The 6,638-nt window shown below is 36.8% G+C and overlaps 1 pseudogene; it reads right to left on the bottom strand.

Annotated features, from left to right (window-relative positions):
- Nucleotides 1-1,656: 1,656 nt before the first annotated feature.
- Nucleotides 1,657-2,444, bottom strand: LOC124992347 (60S ribosomal protein L7a-like; annotated as a pseudogene).
- Between the last annotated feature and the right edge of the window lie 4,194 nt (nucleotides 2,445-6,638).

The raw sequence follows: 6,638 nt of genomic DNA, 5'->3' as shown, positions 1-6,638 counted from the left end.
ATTGATTTGATGTTCTGCAATTTAAAAGTGCAAATATCTGAAAAAAAAGAAAGTGTGTGTCTAAATGAGCTCTTAATCTAAAAACTATGAAAAACATTATAAATTTAAAACAACCATGTGTTTTTAAGAGGCTAATTAACTGAAACTCTAGAAATAAATTTAATTCAGACACTTAGAATATGAACATGAGTGAATTAAACCTTTATCCTGGGAACTTTGCAGTCAGGTCTGACTTCTCATAATTCTCAGTAAACATTGGATGAGGGAGTGCATCAGATACACTTCGGGTCAACTTTTGCTCCTTTCCTTGTCCTGCCAGTCCCATCAGGTGTGGCCACCCATTTGACAATAGGGGTGTGGCTTTCTCCCCTGCCTCTGGGTTGGCTTCCTGAGTGAGCAGAACACTCCTCTGCCTTAGTCACTTACTCACTGCTGTGGCCTCAACATGGTACCATCCCTCGTGTTTGATGTCCTCCACACTCCAGAGTCAAGCTGTGGTCCAGAAATAGTCAGGACCCCTCTTCCCAAATCCATTTTTTAATCTGTTACTTTTAAGTTTACAGCAGTATTGCTCCTATTTTCAATCTTCAAAATTTCTCATATAGACAGTTTTTCAACTTCAGCATCAGCATTCTCAAAATTGTAGTATTGAGTCCATTGGGCCTTGATGCCATGGCTTTCCTTTGATTGCTCTTATCTCTGTCATTGTCTTTCCCCAGGAGTTTATGAACTAGCTTTGCACTTCAGATACTTACATACACATATACACTTCTATGTTGTAAATAGTGTGTGCTTTGCTCTTATGAAAGTGTGAATAGAAACAGGGTAGGTGTGGGAATGCTTATCTCTGGGATGCTCCATCTTGATTATGGGTCAGCCAGAATATCTTTTTATATGTAGTTAAAATGATTTGAGAATCTGCATAAAAACTTAAAACAAAAGTAGCTTGTCCCTGGGGAAAGCTTCATAATTAGGTTACTGAATCTTTAGAGGGCTAAAATGGAAAGTTGAAGAAAATTGAAAGTATATAAGACATAATAATGTAAACATGATACAGTCATTAATGCTTTCTGTAAATTAAGAGAAAGAGTAGGCATATGCAACAAATACTAATGGTAAGTAGCAAAAGTATTAGAAAAAGTATATGTATGATTTTTAGGATAAATAAAATTTTATCTTTTCCTTAATTTGGTGTACTTCAAAAGAACTGAATTTGGCAAAAAAAAAATGGTTGTATAAAATACTGACATAAGAGAGACAGTATAAATTGGACACCAATGCTTATTAAAATAGCATTTCAATAGCATGAATTGTCAGTTTTTGTCACCCATATTACCAGCTAGAGTACCTGAACAAATGGATCTGATATCAGTGGTGACATGTGTGCATTTTAAAATTAGCAGTAAGTAATGCGGTTGGCAAAGATACTCATCAAATAAAAAACATAAGCAATTACTGCAGCAATATAGAGAGGATACATGAGTCTGGAAAATGAGCCAAGATACAGGTTATAGTAAGTGTATTTTTAAACATGATGGATAGGTAAAGAAAATTTTGGTACCCAAAATGTATGGTAGCACAGATTCTTCCCCACCCATCCACACTGGATGAAGGGCAATTTATTATTTTTATGTACAGAAACCCAACAGCATACATTTATCCCAGTTTAGTGGCAAGTTCTTTAGCCTTTGCCTTTTCCAGCTTGGCAATGCGAGCCACGGATTTGGGACCCAGGATGTTGCCTCCCTAGTGGCGACGGATCTCATTACATCTGTGACTGTAGTTGGTTCTGAGAGCTTCCACCAGCTTAGCCAGAGCTCCTTTGTCTTCCGAGTTAACCCGTGGAAGGCAACCGTGGTGCACGTCTTCTTGTGAAACAGGCGTCCCGACCTGGCCTTCCCCTGGTTGATGCAGTAAGGGGCTCCCATCATGCGACACAGGGTGGGCGGGCAGGAAGACAACCAGCTCGGTGGGATGCAGCCATGTAGAGTCACCACCAGCTGAGTCGCCCTGCTCTCCACCAAGGTGGTGACAGTACCGACCCCTCCCGGCAGGACCGGCGGTCTCTTCGTGGGGACATCCCCTTTGCCAGCAGCTTTCTTCTCAGCCCGGGTCAACAGCCTCTGCTTCTTCTCCCGTCTCTACTTGCGGGCCAGCTTAAGCAGCTGGGTGGCTCTTGGGCAGTCCAAGGCCTGGGCGAACTGGCTAATCGCAGGAGGCACTTTAGCCGCTTATGGAGAATAGACCTTTCCCTGCAGCCGCGTACAGCGGGGCCATTTCACAGAGCGGGTAAGGTCCCTTTTGGGTTAGATGTCCTGTCCGATGCTGAAGTTCTTCGGCCTCTTCTCAGACATCGGGATCACCACCTTCTTGGCTTCCTGATTCTTGACCACAGCGGGGGCCGGAACCACCTTCTTCCTCTTGGCCTTCTTTCCTTCCAGCATCTTGGGCTCTGGAGGAGAGAGAGAGGAGAAAGAGGTGTGGGTAATAAGTAACCGACCTTGGGTATCTCGAGAGCTGGGGCCCAGATTCTTAACTCAAGACTTGTGCTGAGACAGAAAACGTGCAAAGGAAAAAATATTATACAATTGGCTTACAATCAGATTTTAAAATTCCCAAATTATTTTTCTTTTCTAATAAATATATGATTTCTTTTACAAAATTAAATCTAATTGTATTGATTTCAGAACATATTTACATATGGAATCATGCATCCAGCGCATTCATTTAATTTCAGCAATATGCATAGAAAATTTGAATTTACACTTTAATGTGTAAATATTCCTATGCAAGAAACCTCTGGGGCAATCTGAGATACTTCACAATAAGTGAAGAGGAGGATATTAGTTTGGACGACATGAGTTTCTGAATATGTCAGGGTACCAGAGGGCTCTGAACAAATTGAAATCTAAGAGACAAATAAAGTATTGATATATAGAACCAAGGAACCAAAAGAGAAGCTCAGTGGAGCAAATGCAGGGCAAGAGTGAGCCTGTTGTGGATGTTTCATGGGAACTATGGGACTTGCACAGTATGGTAAAGATACAGGCAGAAGTATCATCAGAAACTAAGAGAAATGGAGCATTTTCCTTATAGTTCTCAGGTTGTGCATGCATAACACCTGTACAAACTCACAGACACGTCAGGGCAAGCTACCAGGATAAAAATCAAGAATCACATGTTTATGTAACTACTTACCTGCCTATCCATCTCTAGATGCTTCTAGATGTCTAAACAGACTGAACTAGAATTCTCAGTTGAAATTCAGAATGAACATCACAAGAAAGAAAGGTAGGATGTAGTGAATTTAGAAGAATCACATAAAGAAAAGACAGACTGTAAAATTATTTGACTTTTCATCACATGTAACTTCATTTTTCCATATACTTTGGTTTGAGTGATCTGGACACACTGTCTACTGAGCTCTTGCACAGTTATGTTTGGTTTTAGTCTATTATTTTCCAGGTCTTCTACCTACTGAATCAAAGTAGGCAAAGATGGCACTAGGGGCTGCATCTTGTGAATTCATACTCCTAACCTTGCAAACTTATGTCTGAACATGTTTTTCATGTTCTTTTGAGTCATCTTGGTCAAATGAAAAATGATAATTATTTTCAATTACATTATTTTGTAAGTTTGTATTTAACCATACTTTTGGCTTTACAATTTTATGTTTTTATACACTTTTATTTATTAAATTAGCAGCTAAAACAAGGATGTTTATAATTAAGTTAACCATGAACTTGAATTGTACCTTGGAAATTAGAGTCCTAATATAATTTTTAAAGGGGATTTAACATCTACTAAACTCCATGTAATGATTACAGCCATTTTCTATCATCTACAAGTTGTAAGTCCAACTTGTAAATCAGATCTATTTCTCCTCCTATTAGCTGTGGATTTTGGTCATTTAGATAATCCATTCATTTCTAGTACATTACTTTGGAGATTTTGTGTTGTTTGCAATAGTGGCAAAAGAAGTATGCAAAAATCAAAGCAAAATCATTTTCAAATATTTTCTGCATTAATATGTCTACAATTCCTTGACTATACATTGTAACCATTTGTAACAAACTAATTAATAAAAATTATTTTATATTTTGTTTCAATTATCCTTCAACTCTAAAAATCTGATTATATTTTGGACTAGAAAATTGTATTCATTTTGCACATTCCTAAGGAACTTTTGTCACAATGAATACAAAATAAGAAAATATCAAAATAGTAACATAGAGAGTTGTGGTCCTATTTAACATATAGGAAACATTGTTAAAAATATAGTGGAAACTAAAATATAAGATTTAAAAAATAGTCTTCATGATATGAAAGATTTTTATCACATTATCAAGGAAAAAATTATCATGTTCTTTAAGGAAAAACTTCGGCTTATACATCCTGTGTCTCCACTTTGTAACTGCAGGAGGGATCTTCACATTTGTTTACAATAAAACTCTTTACCCTTCCTGCAGTAGGGTTAGGAGTAGGAGTAGGGAACAGAAAGGTTTGGATTTCAGAATCTGTGTATTTTCAAACTTATCTCTGATCACGTTTGTTGTTACAGATCTCTTGAGTCAGCTTAGGCAAATATAAGAAACTATAATTACTTTCAATTATGTTATTTTTAAGTTTATATTTAGTAACACTTTGGCATTATCATTTTTCAGTTTTAAATAGTTGTTAATAGGCTATAGATAAAAACAACTTAAAAAATTTTTAAAAATATTTAGGCCAATGGAAGAATCGGATAAAATACTTATTAACAAAATGATTCCTTTGAGGACTTGTTTCATTAGGAAAAATTACAATTGATGGCTTTATCTCACAAGAAAACATGATGGTTGAAATAATTCCAATCCTCAGCAACATGGTGTATGGGGAAAGAGGGCTACTGGGATCTGATTTGGGATTTAGACCTGTGTTTATGGCTGCCCAGAGAACCAAATGGGTTCTTTCTGCTGTTTGAGAAGAGTAACAAAATCAGCCACCATCTAGGTTTTTAATCAACTGGGTGGAGAATTTCTTTATTAGGAATGTGGAAGGGATGTCATTTTTTGAGAGATTCCTCAGTGGCAGTAGTAGATGATAAGCTGTGTCAGGGGTTGGGCAGTGATCACTGAAGACAATATGGGGTGTCCAAGTCCAGGTAAGGAGTGAGGATTGTGAATTGACCAATGCAAAAAATGAAAATGGTAAAGGAAAGTCACAATCTAGATGAAAGGAGGGGCTCCAGAGCTATGCTAGCAGCACTGGTGCCAATAAACATCGAATAAGACCTGTTGAGAAGTGTGGAAACTAAGCAGTTAACCTAAGTCTCCTATCATTAGAATTTGAATATATTTTTGAGTGTTTAAGACGAGCAAAAACGAGCACAAATGAGCTCCATATGCCAAGGCCAACTCAGTAAGAACAGGGAATCTTTGCCCTGTGTCTTCTTTCTTACTTCCAGCTGTGTATAGAAAATTCAAGGCCCGGAGGTCTTAATTGCATCTAAAGTCATTTCAAACTTTCTCCTTAATTGAGACAGGGATATTAAAAACCTTTTAATTTTTTTTTCAGTTATCTTGAAATCAAGTGCATATCTTATCAACTGACTTTGAAGGAGAAACAAAACAAAACAAAAACAAAGCAAACTACATCTTGACAGCATCCTCAATAACATAATTTCTTTGGTAAACAAACCCAAAAATAATTTCCCAGGATGCAAGAGCTCTGAACCTTAGTTCTGAAAGAGCTTAGCTGTGTTTTTATTTCGTTTGTTTATTTCCTAATGGAAGTGCTGGCTTTCCTATTGATTTTTCAACCTCTCCTGACTATATTCTCTAATGTCTACGTGGCCTGCCATATAATCTATGTGTCCATGCTGATGGAGTCATCTAAGCCTATCAATCAGAAAGGATTTATTGAAAAGGAGTTATGAACCTGTATTCTGGGTAATAAGAAAGAAGTGAAGGACACTTACTTCCCTTGCTGTAAAATGATGAACTAATAGTGTGTCATAATCAACAATAACACTGTGTGACTGTAAACACAAAGCATATAATCTGGTCAGTAATACAATTTCTCTGACTGATTGAAGAGAGGGTGCACATGTTAATGATAAATTTAAGATGTGGAGTCATTGAGAATAGAACATTCTTCTACTCCATGCTTTTTCTTGCTTTTAAGTTTATTGAATTAAACTTTCTAGAATGTGTTTCACTGTGTTAACCTTTCTAGCTACTTTTTGAGTGACTCTGATTATTATATTATAGTCTAATTTTTAAAATTCATACTCATGTACATTGGTATGTTTTAGGGATAATTAATAACACACATGATGGAATGAATAACACATGTGCTGATCTTAAAATGATTGTTTACATGTCTGCTTTTATTGTCTCAGGGAGGAATTAGAGTGTATACTTATGATTTTCAATTGTAATCCATGGCATTTTAAAACTACAAGCTAGAATTTTAACTAAAAGGACTCATTTCACTTTTAGGGTGGTATTATAGTTTGGATCTGAAATGTTTCCCAAAGGTCAATGTGTTGAAGACCTGGTCCCCAACACAGTGATATCCAGAGATAGACTGTTTGGGAAATATCTGTATCAAGAGAGCTATTAACCTCTCAGTGAATTTTACCACTTGATGAATTA

Source organism: Sciurus carolinensis, chromosome 9 (genome assembly GCF_902686445.1).
Source record: "Sciurus carolinensis chromosome 9, mSciCar1.2, whole genome shotgun sequence".
Lineage (NCBI taxonomy): Eukaryota > Metazoa > Chordata > Mammalia > Rodentia > Sciuridae > Sciurus > Sciurus carolinensis.
The sequence above is the reverse complement of the archived record's forward strand: the minus strand, read 5'-3'. Positions and strand labels throughout refer to the sequence as shown.